Raw genomic sequence first — 20,672 nt, forward strand, 5'->3', positions numbered from 1 at the left:
ACAACAGCCTGGAAATTGAAAATGCCCCCCAAAAGAAAATAAATTGAAATCACTAGAATGATTTCATTGAACTTAATAGTGTTGAAAATATTAATCTATCTTTCTAGTTAGACTTAGCATTTCATCTGTTAAAGTTAATTATATAAATTCAAATTGCAAGGGATGAAAATGGGTTGTTGAATGTCTCAGCAAATATTTTATAAACAGTTCTTTCTTAATCTAAAAATAAAGATAAAATATACTTTATTTTAAATTTCTGCAATGCAGTTGACTCAGATTAGAATACATCCTCTTCATTCCGTTTCTTTAAGAATCATCCCCGTAGAAGAAGTTCTGTAGATGAAGTCAAGTGTGACGATGGAAACAAACGGCTGTAGAGGACTGTTCATTGCATTTAAAAGTTCTGCCATTTAAATCTAATTTCATCTCGCAAGAATTGTACCTCCTGAAAATACTAAAAACGCCTATTATATCGTAGACGAAATCCTAATTTGTTTTCTCATCCCATACGTTGCACTTTGAGATGATGTCAAACGTGCCTCTTAATGGTTGACAAAAACTAATGGCTGGTGAAGAAGGAGGGGGGAATTGAATTGAAAATTTCTATAATTTAAATACAATAAATAATTTTAGGACTTGCTCCTGATTTCCTGAGAATTTTAGCTCCGGAAGCGGATTATAGCGCCTCTTGTATCGTCGTATTATTTCGTATATAACCATTTTAATAGTAATAATAATAATAATAAAAAGCATGTATTTTAGAAAAATTGAATTCAAGGAAAATTTGAACCTTTACTTTGCCGATATTCTATTTTTTTGCGCGTTGTAGTCTTATTCAATTTAGATACACCCTTTCTTTGATGCAAAATAAAATATTAATTATATCACACATTTTAAATCACATATATTTCCCGTTCATTTCGTCCGGATAGATATTTTCCGAATTTAGCAATAAAAAATAATAAAATTAGCAAAATTGGAAAAATACTTTTAATTGCCTATGCCGAATTTATAAAGTACCTTTTCTTTTCTTTTTGTAGGTATTACTTAAAGCAACGGTAGAGAAGTAAAATGAGTATTTACATAGCATTCAGACTGCTGGGAGGCAATCCCAGTGTACAATGCCGTAACTCTTGATGAACACAGGTAGGACAAGCTCAGTGCTCTCGAATATGTAACTCGATTCCGGCCTTAACAGGGGAGGCTTAGACCATTGTTCCTAATGAATTTATTCAATTCCATTATTTAACCTATTGTTTCTATATCAAATGTTTTTTTTCAATTTTTGCTTCATTTCTAACTGGACAGACATATTTTTTTCTATAAACTTATTAATTATTTAATATATCTCACATACATATGAATTTCAGTAGATAATTTGGGTTACAAATTCCGCACAGCGACAAAATTTCCTTCTCAGCTTGCATTTTCCTCTTCAATAGAGCTGCGTTTCTCATTCGAAGTTCCTGTGGTTTCGTTCCATTATTCAACAGATTGCTTGTTAACAAGATATACGTTCCGCAGGTGATCTTTTCCATTATTCAACAATGTTCCTATTAACACTTTACTATGCCAACGCCCGAAAACAAAGTTCAACGGCTCTGGATAACGTTATCGAACCCCAGATCTGAGCTATAATTAGGCAATAATCTAAATTCATGAAATTCTCATGATTAAAGGGATGCGAAATTTATTTAATCCATGCTTTACAAGAAAAATACTTAGTAAATACGATTGATTTTTTAACTAGCACAAATTATTTAATCCTTTTTTGTTAAAGCTGATTGAGCAATGAACGTTATCTAGTTTTTTGTTCCTGATTTCAATCATAAGTTGAATGAAATAATTGCGTGATTTTAGATTCAACAGAGGCGAAAGTAGATCTTAAAGTCCCAGGGCAAAAATTATGTTCTCAGGAGATGAACCCTAATATAATACATCTTTCAACGGGATATATGGTAATGTTATCTTCATTGATGTACATCAAAATGCTTAAGCTATCAAACCATTCTATTCTCTTTTAGGATGATGGAAGTAGATCTTAAAGTCCCAGGGCAAAAATTATGTTCTCAGGAGATGAACCCTAATATAATACATCTTTCAACGGGATATATGGTAATGTTATCTTCATTGATGTACATCAAAATGCTTAAGCCATTCTATTCTCTTTTAGGAAGCTAACATTTATTTCTTCAAGCTCTACAGTAATTATTTCTATCTTCCTCTATTGCTAATCAATATAGCATTCCATGTGGTTATACAATATATTAGGGGGATTAATACGTTATACAAGGTAATTAGAGATCCAATAAATACGAGGGAACTGAATCTACAGTCGCTTAGAAGTACCACAGTTACATCAACCCATAGGGAATGTAAAAAGAAACTCTTCTGGCATGGCATTTATAATGAAAACATTAAAAGACAGGATATTCTTATATGAAATTGCCAACCCGCTGTGAACTGAATATGGAATCCAAGAATCAATGACTTTTTTCTGTGATATTCTTTTTAATATCTTACATAAGAAAGTACATTTCCAATCCCGAGAAAGACAACGCGATGACGTTTTATTAACATGGTTCAAATGAACGCTAAACAGAATGCCTGTTAAGCTTTTATATGTATCAAACTTTGACGCTTAAAAGGGTTTTATTCAAGAAATGATGAACATCAAGTTATCCATAAGATATTTAATTGAAAATAGAAGCAACCCTTATTTTTTTTTATCTAACTCTGTAACAAAATGACGAGATCCAACCTCCCTCAGCTGCTTATTCCTTATATATCGATTCAATTTAGCCTTATTAACATACATTCATTTTACAAATCAATCAAAAATTGCTTTCATTGAAGTAATCATAATTTAGTACATTTATATGCTAACCTTCAGTTTGTTGAATTTCATAAGGAAGAAAAACATACCTGTGTTTATCTTTTTTAAAGCTCACACTTGCCTATTTCTTCTAAAGTTTCCATTTACTTATTTCTTCTAAAGCTTCTATTTACCTATTTCTTGCACACTGCCTTGAAAAAACTATTAGATGTACAGATGTGAATCTGAGTTTGTCTTCAAATATAAAGATTCTCAACATTTTTTTATTTGGAATTAAGATTTTCAGACCATAATTAATATCCCAAATTTATTTATATTTAATCCTTCGAGTCATTTTCATCGAATCTTGCCTTCGAGTTCCAAAATACGATTTGTATCACTAAGATTTATTTACTTATTTTTAAAAGTGACATTTTGCGCACTTTTTATTTTCATTTTACTAATTCTTTTTTTTTCACGATTTTTATGTTCTATAGGGCAAGGATTGTAGCTGCAATAATTTTTTTTTAAAAACCTCTATCTGCTAAAGATGACTTAAGTTAAATAATAAAGAGTAACATTATTCTCTCATAACATCTTTTATACCCTGGAATTTATTAAATTTGAAAATAAAATCTATCGCTGTGTTACCGAATCATATTTCATGCTTCCTGGTGAACAATGTTATTCAAGTATTGTAAACCATATTGCAATAGAATATCAATAATAAGGACAGTTATATTTTACTATTAAGCTTTTATTGTTACAAAAATTATTCATCAATTATCATCCATAATTCATTTTAGAAATTTATGTTTTAGTTTGACAAAATTTCGAACTGTTATTAATTATTAGTATAGATATGATAGCAAATAATTTTTTTCGTTCATTCTTTTTATTATAGGTCAAAATTTCCTTTCCTTTCCTGCAAGTTTGATTTTTGAGCCCCAGCCCGATTCTGAAATTACAATATCCGAATCCAAAACCTTTTCAACTTGATTGCGTATTTTCTATTATTCTGCTTGGTTCATTTGTCGAATCATTTCTGTATCTCATCATTTTTTTTTACCTATTCTTACTATCACATTACCAATTCTTATCCTTATTAAAAGAAGGATAATAAATGGGAATGAAATGTCAAAACGATTTTTATATTAATATTTAACGAAAGTTTCTGTTTCTGGTGCCCGTCTTATAATCAATTATAAAATTGTATTATATTTCTTAAATCATCAGTTTGATTTTTTTCTGGTAATGACATGTATGATTGATTAGAAAATATATCGCATATAGGCAAGGCTACGGCTCGAAAGGTTTATCTGTTTGTTTTCTTCGTCTCGCTCTCATTTCTGCAATAAATGCATCATTTGTTTCGGTGTCAAACACGTGCGATCCATCTGTTTTAAAATAAATCAGTCTTATCAATTATAAAATGTTTTTGAGAATTGCAGTTCTCTTCAAATAATAAATACCCATGATAACTGTGAACGTGGATCCTAGTTTATAGTGTTTCATTAATATAGGTTTTATTGTGATATGAAGTATGCTGATACACGTGTATTTTACATTTCCAAAATGAAATTTAAATGTAAATATGAATTAAGTATTTAAAATGACATGTTTTCGAGATTCAGATGTATCAATCTTTTCATTATATATCAATATGGGTGCATGGTTTATTTATTTATTTTTTTTCTAAATTTTATGTGCTTTTTGTTTGATATTTTTCTGTTCTCTAATTGATTGATTAGTCGGAGTTTTATGACCTAAATTTCAGACCAGTCACGTTGAGTCAAGCATATGGCGAATTTTCTATTGGTCGTTGCCAGCAGTGAAAAAAACACTATGCAAATACGAAATGTCAGATGTCGGTCTTTGCATTTCTTTCAAGATCCCTTTACCATATTTTAATTATTAATTAATTATTAACTAACTTCCTTGCAAAATCAAATGTCCGCCATATATCACAAAAAATCCGCTGACACGGCTTCATCGGAAAAGTTTTAAATTTATTTCATACCAGCATCTTTTATTGCTTAGAACTCTGATTTTTCACCGGAAAAGATAGCTTTTTTTTATTTGAATGAATTTGTGCCAAAAGGAGTTGTTTAAAAGATAAATTAGTCTCACAGATATCAAGGGTCGAATGCCCAGTTCGAAAAACTGATAACATTTCTGAATAAATAATTTGCAATAAATGGCAATTAATAAATCTTGCTATTCATCTTACCAAATTAGAGGTTTTAACCTAATAATGTTTAACCTTTATATTACCAACCTCATACATACATCCACCAAATAGTATCTAAATACCTAAAGGGATTTGACCTATTCTAAAATTTAATCACTATTGTCCCACTGGTTCAGAGTTCAGTAGAAGCTATAGAAAAAAGAGCCAAAACTTGTGTACTATGCGCCAAATTCTCTTTTGCAAACTATGTTTTGAATCTCACCGTACATGATAATAATTTGGGGTATTCTGTGTGAACATTCCTAAAAAATAAATATTTGTAAGATATTTGTTGTTGTTATTAATGTCTATCTTACCTAGAATACCAGTGGGACCTAATAATTCTAGCTAATAGTGCCAGTGGAACACAAATGTGCTATCCCTCTAAATTCTCTCCATTTCATCAGAATCGTATGACTAACTTCAGCAGAGCCTATCTAACACATTTTTGTTGAAGATAGGCTCAGATTTAAAAAAGGCTTCCAAAATAATAATAATAAATGATAGTCTAATGTTTAAGGCTTTCTCAAGTGCATGATTATAAAACGTGTCAACCGGCCTTCAGTGCTGATCTTCAGCCTTAGAACTACTAAAATTGACAGGTACTTACTTCTTGAGTAGTAGCTACTCACTAACAAGGGTTTCTTTAAATAAATATTATCCGAAATTCATTATTCGTCCTCAATAACTAAGGAACATTTTAAAGCTCAAAATCATTTTTAAAATTTAAAACATTAGCCTTTCAGTGATATTTATTTTATTGATGTACAACTTTTTCTCTAATTTTAAAGCGTTTTCAAAACACGTTTATTTTACAGCAATATTTTCCAACATTTTAATAAGCGAGTTTGTGCACACGCATGTTACAGCGATATTATTTCAAGTGTGTACGTTATCCCCTACTATCATTAAGAGTACATTTTCAAAAATAAAACAAGATAGATGAAGATAAACAAGATAGAAGAATCCTAACAACAAGATAGAAGAATCCTAGATAAAACAAGATAGAAGAATCCTAGATAAAACAAGATAGAAGAATCCTAGATAAAACAAGATAGAAGAATCTTAAAACTGTGAAGTTTTGAATAAAGATTCAAATCTCTTCATTTTATTTTTTTAATTTCTCATTTGGTAGAGTATTTATAAGAAAATGACGTTAAGTTAAACTTCAATTATTTACTATTAAATTATAAAGTTTTAAAACTTGTGTGTTTTATATGTTTACAATTAAAAAATACACTCGATATTAAAAAATATCAAACGAATTCCTCAATTATTATAGTAAAATAACATCGTAAAAACGAAATATTTTATGTTTGATGAATAAATCTAAAAATAGCAACATAAAAATAAACGTAATAATTTTAAAAATAAGAAATAAACTGCAGGAGAAAAAGTCATTTTAATAATAATAATATATAGAAGAATGTAAATATCAATTAAACAAAAAATAAAATTCAATTCCGAAAAAAAAAGATCGATGAAGTAAATAACAATATTAACAAAAAATAATTGTATAAAAGATCATTCATATACAAAAAAAAAAAAATATTTATAACACTTCTTTAACATCAAAATATTAATTTTTGAGATAATAAATAATTTAAACAGATAATTTAAAAACTTAAATAAACAAAATTATTCAATCTGAAAATAAATAATGCACTATTAAATGAAACAGTCTAATTAAAAATCAATTTGTACTCGCCAAAACATTACCGAAGTGAATGAAAATCAGCATTTTATCTCTAATGCTCTTCAACAAAAAACTGTTCATTTTTAATAAATTTAGAAAAAATAACAGGATGCTACCACATATCAGCAACTAGCACAAATACTGTAAGTCTATTTGAAACCTTCAGAACAACAAAGTCTACTCACGGTATTGAGCATCATCCGAATTATCTCTTGAAATAGACAACAAGAATCGGGCAAAAAATCTGTCAAGCGAGAAGGAACAGGCAGAAGCCAAACTCTCCAAGCACCGGTTTCACCCCACAGATCTCCCTCACTCATCTTTATACCCAACCAGCGAGCGCCTCCTATCTCTCCCCCCACCTAGCGGCCCCCTAAAGGGGCCGAGATAGAAACCATCACGGTAATGTTAGTAAGGGGGAATATAGGGGAGAATCAAGCAGAAACTGTATCCGCAGGGAGTGAAGTGAAATGCATCCCACATGTGATTTGCTCGCAAGATGATCCACAAAATCCCTTTAGAATGCTTCTGGTCCACGCAAACACCATTTTTCATTGAGAAAAAAACTCCAGAACCTGTTTTTGTTATATACCAAACATTCATAATTCATTGAAAGAGGTGGACAATATTTAACAAGTAAATAGTTGCAATTTTTCTACCCTCCCCCTCTCTTCGCCATGTTTTAATTAAAAATAATGTTGCTACCTTCTTTTACCTCATGAGAGCGAATTTTAGGGTTTAATTATATATTTTTCTGTTTATTTTTTACTTCTTTTTTGTTGAAACAGGGCTTACGTGTCTTAAATAACAAGATTTTTCCATCTGAAATCATGAGATGAAAAGCTAGTTTTTCTTTTTTTTTTTTTCTTTTTCTTCTTCTTCTTTTCCCGACCTTGTTAACACAGCCAAAGGCTGAAAATGTGTTTTGAGCTGTCAGGCTTTAGATTTAACCTTATGTGGCAGAAAAACAATGCGAGAACCATTTACTATTTCTCACGAGGGAAAAAAAAAAAAAAAATGGGGAGGAGAGAAATAAATAAATAAAAAAGAAACAAGTATGTAGGTTCTCACAGATTACACGACCGATCTAATTTAGAACCTGAAGGAAAAGGTTTAAATCATTTTTTAGAACATTGTTGACTTTTTTTTTTTCTGTATCCGCGATCTTAAAATCTAGCTATGAACTTAAAATAACTTCAAAATATTAGTCTATAAAAATCTTTAGATACAGCATTCCTAAGGATTTTTTTAATACAATTTTTTATAAATATAGCATGTTGTCTGGAAGTTTCTATATCAGTAGTTAAAAAAATGTGCTTCCATGGTTGCATATAAATGATTTCAATGAATCCCATAATATATTTAACTCATTTCCAATATTTTCATGCAAGGAGTAATAAGAATTATTTGATTTCAATTCACGGTGTGAGGTGGAGCCATTTATTTGATGGAATATTTTTGATTTAAATTTCCAGGTTTGACTAGAACAGATTTGACCTATTAAGTGTTGAAAATATGAAGAATTCCTGCTGCCTTTGGAATTGGGAACATCAAATTCGAACTCGGCAAGGGCCTAATTTTTAGACCTCGATAGGGCATGACCCTACAAAAAATACACATCAATTTAGCTCAGAGCAGTTTAGATCTATCTTGAGTTTTATCATTTCATCCTCAACTCAGTCTGATTCATTTTCTTGCTTAACTTTTTTTAGCAATCGTTAAAAGAGGCATAAAAATAGAAAGAACTAAAAATGATTACTATAAAGTGAAAATTCGTATAATTAGGTGAAAAACTAAGAAATTTTTAATTATAAAAATTCTTATTTTGGATTTTATGCTGTGGTTTTGATTACTTTACATCCAAAACTCAACTAACTATACTGGAAAGTGTACATTATTATATGATTAATCAAGAATATGCTGGATTGAAGTATTTTCTAGTTGCATAATGAATGTTCTTTAAAGGGAAGCAATTATTTAATAATATGCTAAATTGCTTAAAAAATCAATTATTTCGTCTTTCAAAAAAAAAAAAAAATGATACATTGATTCGCTTAGTAACATACTGGATGATGCCAGGTTCGAGATCTGATTTCACCAAAGATCCATCGTGTATATCGGTTAGGTACATATGAAACCTGACATCATGGGCCAAAATGCCTGTTAGTATGGTGCGATAGTTTGGAGAGAGGGTGCCAATTCAGATGTCATCCCCGTCATCTGGATGTACTTGTAGTTCAAAATTATGAGGTTTGCTTCAAAATAGTCCTGGCGTTGCGTTTAAACGGGACGTCAGTACAACAAAATTAAACTGAGTCTTTAGTACAACGATTTCAATTTTCTTTATTTCCCCAAAATGGCAAAAAATTTCATGACATTCAATAATTAACTACAACATTGCGGTTCTATTGCTAACTTTATTATTTTTTTAAATTTGATTTTTGACGACAGAATTCGACGTCAGGGTTCGTCACCCTTTATTGAAAAATATCTTGCTAAGAGGGTAAATTCAGTCCAGATAAAGTTTTGATTCTCTGCATTTGAACTACTTGCTCACAGAAATTTTCTAAAAGTGATCAAAATATGATTTATTTGAACACAAGTAGGATTTCATCCTGCTCTTACGAAAACATTCACTATATTCCAGCTTTATTTTGGCTTAATTGAGCTTTGATAAATATTTCTAGCTTGGCTTGATCCTGACCTTCAATGGTAAATTTCCAACACATTAATATTTCTGTATCAATCACGAGTCATTATTCTCATTCCTACAATTCAGTGTAAAAATTTCTTCAATTTGTAAAGAAACCTTTGTATGCCAGGTATTGGGTGATTGTTACTGTAGCTGGTATAATAAAGTCTTGGGTAGATGTTTTATTGAAATTTTGCTCGATTACAAATAATGAATGTTTTGTAGCTTTTGAATGATTTGTTATGCTAAAAATAATATCCTCCTAATGATGTCTGTAAAGTTTCTCGCACTTGTTTTTATTTTTTCATGATACTGAAGTTCCCATTTAAAGAAAAGCATATTAAATGCAATAAAATTTCTTTTTCGCAAAATAATCCATCATTGAATTTAAAGGTATAATAAAAACGATGGAAGAACCTTGTAAAAATATTAATATAACTTCATCATTTTTTATCTTTATTAACAACCTTACAGCATTTTGTTCATTCCCTGAAGTTTTTGAAAGAAAACCGTTTAGAAATTTTTAAGGTTTTAGTATGAAATTGAAAATTTCAGAGTCACAGTTTTCTAATTGCAAAACACTGACATATAAAATATTGAATACAAAAATGAAAATGAATAGAAATGAAGCAAAAGAGAAAAAATAATTCTTGGCCTTAGTTAAGAATATCTCATTGCTTATACTAAGAAATTGCGTTGACTATTTATTTTCATTTACTAATATTTCGGGTTTCAACTGAGGGGAAAATTCAGTTCAAATACTTTTAGCCTCTCTGAAATGAAATTCTGAAAATGGATTTTATTGCATTGAAATCCTCGAAACATTGCATTTCTGAAAGAGATTTCCCTCTTTATTGAAACTTTTGCTCATTTTTCACTTATTAAAATGCCATGAGAAAAAAGTTTTTTTTAATAGTGATTAATTTGAAAATTTTTATGTTTGAAATAGGGAAACAGGCAAGGCTCTTTCAAACAGAAAATTAAATTTGAAACATGCATATTCTTGTATCTCAAAATAATTTAACATCTTTTTTAATGAAACATCAATTTTTATGTTTTATTTAGTCTGAAAAACATTAGATTAGGTTAGTGAGGTAATTTGGAATAATTACTACATTATGCTCAGATTAAGCTTTAGCGAGCTGGGAAAACGTTCGATGATGACATGCTGAAAAACATGCGATGTGGAAGACGATAAACACTTTCCCACTTTTGTCAGTGAAATTTTCTAACATGTGTCTTCTTGAGTTGCACCCGTATTAAAAAAGAAAGTGCAACCCAAACTTTTCTATCATTATTTGTCACCCATATTGGTTATTTGAAAGTTAAGTTGCTACGTTATGCATTTGTTGGATCTGTAGGGTACCATAGTTGCAAGTAAAATTTAATTTTCCTTTTCTCCAGAGAAACAGTAAAGGGTTCTTAAAATCCAGAGGCAATTTTAATCTTGGAGTAGCTAAGAATAGACTTTTAATGAAATAAATGATTATATTTTTCATGCATTTTGAACAATATAGTACATAATAAGAAGTGATATTCAATCTAGGTACACTACCTGTACCTACATTTAATATCACTTTGTTTTATATTCAATAATAAAAAAAAAGTTTATAATTTTACTACAAATCATATTTTTAAAAAATCTACTTTTCACGAATGAAAACTGGTTATTAATAATGACTTGATTTTTACTGACGTATATTCTATATGAAAAGAAAACAAGTAAATTGTCCTCAAGGAAGACGTGATGTTGAACTAGGGTAAAATTGATGATTTTGATTCCTTTTAATAAGATACAGAGGCTGTGGAGATGAAGAAAGTATCATTTTGAGTCATCCGTAGTTTATATATATATATATATATATATATATATATATATATATATATATATAGTACATTCATGTTGAAAGTACCAAGCTGAATGTGATATGTTTAAGCCCCTATTTGATGATTTTTGTTTAGGTAGGTGACGATAATTTAAGATTGTTGAGAGTTAAATAGAAATCTATCGGAATCTATGGCTGAGTAGATTTCTTCAGATAGCGTAAATATCACAGAAAAATTAGTTGAACTGGAGATTAAACGTTCTACTTGAAATGAGAACTCTACTACTAGTATTCATTTTCAAATAAATTTCCAAATTTTAGATATTTCCTTGCCTTACAGGGTTGGCGTCAGTGGAAGGAAGCCCCTCAGAATAATAATTTTCTTCGACAGAAAATATTTGAGATTTTTTTACGCTATTGGCAGTTTTTCTTTATTTCATCAGACACATTACGCGATTTACTGTGTGTAAATGGATTGTTGAATACCGGACACTGTAAGTCATAAAAGCCTTGGTACCATCATTTTCGAAGGAAGTTGATTATTAAACTTTCACTGGCGAAAATTATTATGTATGCAGATGACAGGATATATTTTTTAAAAAAAAATATCGATTGTTAATTTGGTATAAATTAATAAACATTTGACTTATTATAGAACACAAAACAAAGGGATTTTAAATCTAGGTACACTACAGTGTACCAAGATTTAATATAATATATTGTTCAAAATGTATGAAAAATATAAGCTTTTATTTTGTTAAAAGCTTATTCTTATAGTTGCTTTCGGTCAACTGCAAAGCAGCAAATTACAAGATTTAAAAATCGAAGTCCGGGATATTCGCCGTGTTTTTGTGAGGAAACAAGACGCATCTATAACTGGAAACATTATTACAATTGTAACAAGGCATTTCTTGAGTTGCTGACGCATTTTACTAAAAGAACCTTACCAGCATGTAAATGTAGTTTTGGTACACTGCGAATTGTTAAAAATTGCATGCTCATTATTTCATAATAAACTTTAATGCCTCATAATCATAAGAGTGCATAGTAGCAGGTCAAGAAAATTAGATTTGCATCAGATACAAGAAAAAATTGATAAATTGCATCTAAAAAGCTGAATTCAACCCTACTAATGTTACTACGACCTATTATCTCTATGAAATAGTTTATAATAATTTCCAATAAAGCATAAATTTTTACCCTTTTATAATTATGCCTGTTTTATTGTATTTATTTATTATGGTTTCATTTTTTTTTTTTTTTTTGCAATGTGAAATGTATTGTTTACAAAATTCTTGTATTTCAATGTGAAATGTATCATTTCCAATCGAAATGTTATACGAAATGAAATTGAGAACATACCTTGATAATTATGAACATTACTGTAACTGGGACTGGTTAATCAATAAATTAGTTTGGACACAAAGGCATTTTTAATGAGCCCTGTAGGACATGATTATGCACTCACACACATTATAGACTTATTTTCCATTTTATAAAAACATTTTAAATTTAAAAAAAAAATGTCAACTTCTGCAAAATTCATTCTCATTTACCTAAACTGATCCTATATTCCTTTAAAATTGTTTAAGTACAATTTAAAATTTCATTCAAGTGTTATCTGTTAAAAAAATATTGTTATTTATAAATTTTTTTTTAAAAAAACCCTTATCGTTACAAAAATATTTTTTTTAATTCACAGTAAAGTTTCGAAAATTTCTCCTTCCTCCATCTTTCTTTCTTTGGTGCTTAATATCCAAAGCTTTCTCACCTTTCTTTAACTCGAGTAATTTCTAATTTCACTGTTTGTCCTTGAGCAAACTAGTCCAGTTCAATACTTTTGAAAAGATAGTTTAAGTTTCTTCAGAAATATCCATGAGTGTTAGTTTTTGGCTCTCAGTTTAAAAAATCTATTTAATAATTTTAGTCACTTTCTAAAGTAATTAAGAATAATATAAATTTTAAGTTGTTTATAAAATAAAATAAATAAGCTTACACAGTTTCTTAATATGCAGTTCAAATCAATTTTCAAACAATTTCAAACTTTTATAAAGCAAATGAAACGAAATTAAATTTTCCACTTTATTACTAAAAAAATAATGATCATAAAAGTAGATTTACATGTGAATATCTAAAAAATTATTCAACATATATCTTAAGAATAAATTTAATGAAATGAATCTTGCATTCAGTTCATTTACAAAAGGCTCAACAGAGAGATTTTGGAAAAAAAGCTTTGAAGAGGGAAAATGACAGCAAAGATTTTATTTCTCAAATCGGAACAAAGATCTAAAGCTATAATAGGATAAAATTTTATTTATATTTACCATTAAACATATTTTTACTTTAATTATGATACAGTGAATTTCTAATCCCATGTTTCTTATTAAATCACAATCAAATGATCATTGAAAAGAATACAAACAACTGACTCTGAAATAAAACGTTCCAGATACCCGTTCAATATTCCATTTATTAACAAATAATGCTTCTCCAAAATAAAAAATAAACTTACCAGATCAGGACTGGATAAAAACTAATGCTCTTATTTGAAAAGCTTTAAAACTATTTCCAACCAAATTATTATAAAACTATGTCTCAAAAAAGGAGAGAAGTCAACCAAAATAGAATTAAGAAATGATCTGTAATGATGTTCCCCAAAAATATCAATTTTAAAAGCAACAGCTATGTCCTCCATTCTCATCGAATTCTAAAACGATGAATGAAGCAATGCATTCGACTTCACACTTCTTCACAAACAAACAAATAAAAAGGTTGCACAATTTTATTCTACTGTAAACAGTGATATCCTTTCTTTGAACTCACAAATACGAGATCCTTCTTTGCTGGTTTTAGCTATTGGAGGAGTATCGCATAATATAACCCGGAGCATTGTTCTAAATTAAGCATCAGCTTCATGCAACACACTGTTAACGGATATGAAAAAGCACTTCGCAAGTAAGATTATTAGTTGGAAACAAAAATAAGGACATTAGTCATCATCAGTTTTGTAGATGAGTTCTTCTGTCATTCCTCAGAATTCTACATTAGATGTTTTTAGATATAGAACATTTACTTCAAGCCAAAGTGTCTGAAATTCTTCAGCTTTCCGGACGGATAAATTTTTTGAGACTCCAGGTTGAAAGCATGAATTTGGATGAAATTTCACATTTTAATGTTTTTTGAGTTTCAAAAAATACGTACGTTTCTGTTTCCAGAGATACCTTTATTTTGTCTCTATGTCAATTAGAAGCCAAGTTATAGCAAATTATTGACATGTAAGTGAGGCTTATTTATAAACATTTAAAAAATTTAAATGTATTTTCTGAAGAACGAGTTTTTTCCTAATTCTATTGTACGAGTATCGTCACATTTCAAAAAATAATCAAGATATATTAATGAAATTTCTAATTAGTGCACGTTATGTTTTGCAGAATGTAATAAACTATGGATTTAATATTGAATACTCTAGAAGTGTATTTATGATTTTTTAATGCAAATATTGTTGAAAAAATTCCAAAATTTCATACATACTTTCATATATTACACACAAAAATTTTATTTTTGAATATAATTCTTAGATAATAGTTAAATACATTTTAAGATATGCTACACATGTAATGTTACAATGAAAAATGAAAAATTGTAACAATTCTTTTCTCTACATCAATCCTAGTTTTTGTAAATAAATGTTAAAAATTTACATCAAAATATGCTTTTTCTTTAACAGCTACATATATATTTAAATAATTTCACTTTTATTTATTATTTTTTCCTTGTATTAATAAAATAACATAATCTAAGCATTAATTTTTTTTTTCAAAAACACCCTCCGAACCTATTTGGATACCTTAAAATTTTGCAACTATCCCAAAATTAGAAAAGAAGATAAAAAATTAGGCAATAGTTAATGATAAATTAAAAAAAAATTTTAAAGTTATTCCGCAAACTTTCTTGAAATTTCCTGTCAATTGTTTATGGGAAAGGTTATTGAAGAAATTGAAAGTGGAAGATACTGTAGAAGTTTTCGCTACTTTAAATTTTTTTAACAAAGTAAAAAATATAAAAATTCAGTAAAATTTCTTAGTCGATGTAATTATTCTGAATTAGTTTTGGTAAAAATTATTTAAGAATCTGAGAATAGAAGGTAGAAATTTTCGCGACCGCAACTGTCTTCTACGCAAACACAATGTTTAAGATAACATTGCTTTAGGGGATTCCAGTTTTTCGATCTTTTTTTTCTTCTGAAATATTGTCAAATAAATAAGTACTTTTCTTAGAGTATTCACTTCTAGCGAGTTATTCTAAAATGATCAAATTCAAATGAGATACAACAAGAATAAATGTATTAATTGGACCTATAAAAAAACTCGACTCGAATTGAAGGCAACTTTAATTGTGAAAATTAGGAAATCTATACAATGAATAACTATGTTCAACTAAATATTCCAAAATGTGATTCTAATGTATTTAAAAGTAAATGATATGCTGGAGCAGAATTTAGTTTAATCATTAAATTATATGCTTGGATAGAATTTAGTTTTAAATGTATTTAATATGTTTGAGCATAATTTAGCTTTTAAAAGTAATCGATACGTTTGAGCAGAACTCAGTTTTAAAAGCAATTGATATGTTTGTATGAGATTTATTTGAAAAAGTAATTGATATATTTCAACAGAATTTAGTTTTAAATACTGAAAAGTAATTGCTTGCATTCTAGAACTTTATGATTCAGACGAAAGCTCTTCAATTTCATTGAACTCCTTTAATATCAGTGAAACCTGATTAAATGATTCACCAGTGATGCGGCATATCATAGCTTTTGAAGTAACCCGGATTTGAATTTTCTTTAAATAAAAGAAATATTTAAAAAAAATATTATTAGAAAAGAAGATCTTAATTTGGAGTAAAAGAAACTTCACAACTGAAATTCTATTTGAATAAATCAAACGTAGCTGTTAACAATTCAGGTCTCCTGCAGAAAAGAGCTTGATTCAGAAATGACTCAAAGGCTAATAAATTTGTATTGCTTTGACAGATCAACGTAAAGTTAATATTCTAGTTTTGCAATTTTTACATCTTTTTTTATAGCTTATTTCAGGGATATCAAACAAGCTTCATGAGTTTAAACAAGTTTTATTTTATATGTAGTTTAATTACACAAAATAAATTTTGAATCAGATATAAAAATTTCGTCAAAGTTAAAATTAATGATACACAGTGGATCTTTTGACTTTCTATCATTCTGAATTTCAAGCTATGCCATAGATTAATAACCATTTCAAAAAATAAGCTATTTTTAAATCAATTTTTTCTAAACGATTAGACGATTTCTAACGGTTAATTTTTCTCATTTCTTTTACAGGTTACTTTCTGCCACAAGTACTTAAAAAATTAGAACATGGGTATCTTGGGGGTGCATTTCATCTTTTGAAAGCAAATTTTAACATAATTTTTGTAATTTTCTATCCAATTTTAGATACTTGAAATTTTGTTTTGTATGGTACAAAACTTATAAGTTACAGAAAAAGTTACCAGGGAAGTTCCGGATTGCTTACAGTTTTGACATGAACGCTTCACAGGATACTTATTCGTTAATGGAAGTGAAGGACCGATAAAGCAATAATAAAGTCACTGGAACTGATCCTTATCGACCAGCGCAATATCAAAAAGGATGGAATTCAGTCACGAAAGCTCCTGAGAGCTGTCTCTTCATTTACAAACAAAGCCTCTATATATTTACTTCGTCCCTAGATATTGAATTCATTTACGAGCTTTATTCCTTGATAAAAACATATATGATTAATAATGACCACTAAATGAGGCACGTCTCCGATAGATCAATTCTTCAGTAAACCTCGAATTAAAACATTGATTTTCTTTCAAACAACTGCATTCATGAATGAACAATTGTACCTTGGATTAAAATATTTATTCCCTTCCAATACAAAAATTACTATGTGGTTATTTACACCATTTACAAGCAGAGTCATTGAGTTGATGATTTAAAACAATATATTGATTTCCAATACTAGCTTCATTCTTGCTGCAAGCTGCTTTACCTCATAATGGCCAGCAACTATGGCGTATTTCCAGTGGATTAACTTCCAAAAAGGTTAAAATATTAATTTTTTAAAAATAAATCGTTTGCCTTGAATTGATTGAATCCAGTAACATTGGGTTAAAAATATTTACTCTTTAATAAGAATTTTGCGTTAGAGAATATCGAAAAAGTATCAGGAATAAAGACTTTTTCAAAATTTCAGAAATTAAAAAAGGCACAAGTGAAAAATGTGTTATGAGTCATTTTAAAATTTCAGAGTCATTTTAAATTTGGGAGTAATTAAATTAAAATTTAAAATGTGGGAATAATTTTAAAATTTGGAGTCATTTAAAAATGACTCCTGTAACTCTAAGTTTCTCCTGTTTCTGTAACTGTTATTGCAAATCAAAGTCAACAACTTTTCAACTAAACAAAATGTAAGGGCCAAAGCTGTCTAAAATATAAATAAATGCTCTCTCCTTCCAAAAAAGAAACAAAAAGAAACTTTCAAAAGCTGGTTCATTTGAAGGGAAAAAAACAATACCGATATTTTTTTTCAGAAGCGCATCGAACTGTTATTTAAAATAAGTGGTCGGAATGTTCTGCGCGAAAAAAACTACTAGAAAATAACAAACATTTGCACTGTTTAAATTTGAGTAACGGAATTGATCACTTAATTCGTGACTCAGGAAATAAATACACAGGTATGTGAACTCTAAAAAAATCATTAAAAAGCTTATGCAAACTTACTAATTTGAAAAAAAAATCACCATAGTGTATCAATAATAAAAGTCAATGACCGGCCAGTTCCAACGGAAGAAACTACGTGCGAACTGAAAATACTCCAATTGTTCGTATTCCACTAGCTGAATTCGTCAGTTGGCTACGTGACTCGAAAAACGTACAGTGATGCGTCATTCCAGAGATAAAAATTTCCTTAAACAGAATTTTTCATACCAATTAAAATCCATTGGAAAGAATACACAATTTTTTAAATTTCTGAACAGTCAATTGAACATCTGCCTTCATACTTTCAGTTTTTAAACATGCCTCCCCAATCTTTCGGCAGTGAAAATAAAATGTAAAAAATAAAAATGTTGTGTGAAAAACACGCTGGTCTATCTAATCATTATTCAGCTCCATTCAAGTTTGCTTAAACGAAAGTTCTTTAGAGGATGACAATCAAGTTTCTACTTCCTGCATTGATATTCAGCAAATCTGTTTTTAATAAGGTCATTTCTTCGTTTTCCTATTTTTAATACTTCACAAACTTTATAGAAGCGAGGCTTTTTCTTTCCTGGTAACTATTTGTTTCGTCGGAAAAGGAAATGAACTTTTGACTTGAAAGGATATCATCTTCCAAACAGCACTGAAAGAGTTCCGGAAGTATGATTTTTTTACCATAACGCTTGTTTGCAAAAACCTGTCTTTCTTCTTATCAATAAAATCATTTAACTATTTTTAGAAAATTTTGCCCTGGAGAAAATCAAGGTAATGGCCGTTTCATCTTCTTCCGACTCTAGATCAACTCTTGCTTTATGTTGCTGTTCATCAGAAATTAAAGAATTTTTTTTTAATGGGTGGCCCCCGAAGTTGATTATATGTACACTACACGTCCATTGCGTTATACCTAAAATTGCTGTAAAATTTGGTTAAATCGAACATTTTTTTATTCGAAATCACTGATAATTCTGACTTTTCTTTATTCTTTTGAACTTCTTATCTGCATAAAGTTAAAATATTATCTTTTATTCCAAAGTTATAAATAGTATTTTTTTTATTCCTGAATTGAATTTTAGTTACATACGCTCGTATTGTGTGACCACCTTATCTGTTTTCGTATCAATGTACTTCACTAAAAAAGCAATAAAAAATGTTTCACTTTTTACTTTCTCTTATATGAAAAATACAAAAAGAAAGTATTGTAATCATCAAAAATTCGATCTCGAGATTTGACTCATCTTCCCGTTTCAGACCTCCTGAATCCGAAAAAATATTTTTCGTGTTGTCTGTCTGTCTGTACAATAACACAAAAACGCTTTGGGCTAAACGAAGGAAAATTAGTATTTGTTCTTTACCCCAAACATGTAGATGTTTGCCAAATTTTGTACGAATTCTACGAAAAGGAAATGTAACTGTCTGTCTGTCCGAGCCCGAGTGAACTATAAAATTCAACTATAAAACTATACATAACTATAAAATTCAAGGAGCTATATGAATGAAATTTGGTATCCAGTTTCATCTTTCAAAATGCATGTCCGTTTTAAATTTTGAGCTGAATCCTTCAGTTGATAACCGTCTGTCGGTCTATGAATTCTCATGCATGTAAAAGGGATAATTCAAAAATGCAAATACTAAAATAAATGAAATTTGGTTTGTAATACTAGTACTCAAATTGTAATTATGTGTAAAATTGCTTGCTTGGATCGATCGAGAAAAAAAGTTCTAAGATGAGTATTCGGTTTTCTTCTCCACTCTATGAAGCGTAAAATTCTTAGGTTCGGGACTCTAGAAATAAAAATGCGAATATTGGTGGAGTTCAGCAACTTTTCTGAGAACCAGAATTTTTATGTGGTGGAAAGGGAGGGAGGGATATCACTTTTATGACAGAATATGCGGAAAAGTTTCGGAGAGAACACTTTCGCAGGTTTTGCTTAGATGTAAATTGTACTTTGCAAAATTAAGGAAATTGTGCTCTGTACGTTACCAAGACATTCATCGACGTTATCAGAGAAAGGACTTAATTATTACTAGAAATAGACACATTTTCAAAATGTAGAGTGCTCAGTCTTAATGGATGGGTTGAAAAATGGAATGACGTGGAATGTCACTACAATATTTATGTGCCAAGGAGGAATAGCGATTGGCTTAAAAATCTACACGCTGAGGAAATATTGGAAAACAAACGCCAGCATGTGAGTCTCATGCCAAGTTGATGAACTTGTAAAATAGCGGTTACTGACCAAATTAGGCTCATTTTGTGCTTCATAGTGTAATGGGAAAAATTAACGTAGTATTCGCTTTTGACATCTTCAACCAATTGAGTCCAACACTTGACACATGTTACTTTTGGTCACAAATGCCGTATACTAAATTTCTATATCTAAGTCGCTTCATTTTTTAATTGTAACATTCATATACATGTGAATGCACAGACCGAGAGATGGCCATCTATAAAATGGATTTGGTCCGAAATTTGTTATACATCTGCATTTTGAATAATAAAATTGTATTATTGCACACGGATTGACTGAAGACACACTTCCTATAAACGGATTTGGTCCAAAATTTGAAATTTCTTGATCATGCAGAATTTTATCAGTTGATGACTCTCGAATTATCGTAATCACAGGTAGATTTGAAAGGCGAT

The 20,672-nt window shown here is 29.5% G+C and overlaps 1 protein-coding gene across 4 annotated transcripts in view; it reads right to left on the reverse strand.

The window, feature by feature from the left end:
• Nucleotides 1–20,672, reverse strand: part of LOC129960679 (uncharacterized) — a 58,278-nt gene that overhangs the window by 22,131 nt on the left and 15,475 nt on the right. The window contains exon 1 of one of the 4 annotated variants that reach the window (XM_056074250.1): nt 18,053–18,071. The exons of 1 other annotated variant lie outside the window; for it this stretch is intronic. The gene's annotated coding sequence lies outside the window, so the exon portion shown is untranslated. Of the gene's footprint in view, nt 1–6,926; nt 7,056–13,774; nt 13,863–18,052; nt 18,072–20,672 lie in introns of those variants that run through there. 2 more of the 4 variants (XM_056074249.1, XM_056074248.1) reach the window with 2 other exon arrangements.

This window comes from Argiope bruennichi, chromosome X2 (genome assembly GCF_947563725.1).
Source record: "Argiope bruennichi chromosome X2, qqArgBrue1.1, whole genome shotgun sequence".
NCBI classification, from domain to species: domain Eukaryota; kingdom Metazoa; phylum Arthropoda; class Arachnida; order Araneae; family Araneidae; genus Argiope; species Argiope bruennichi.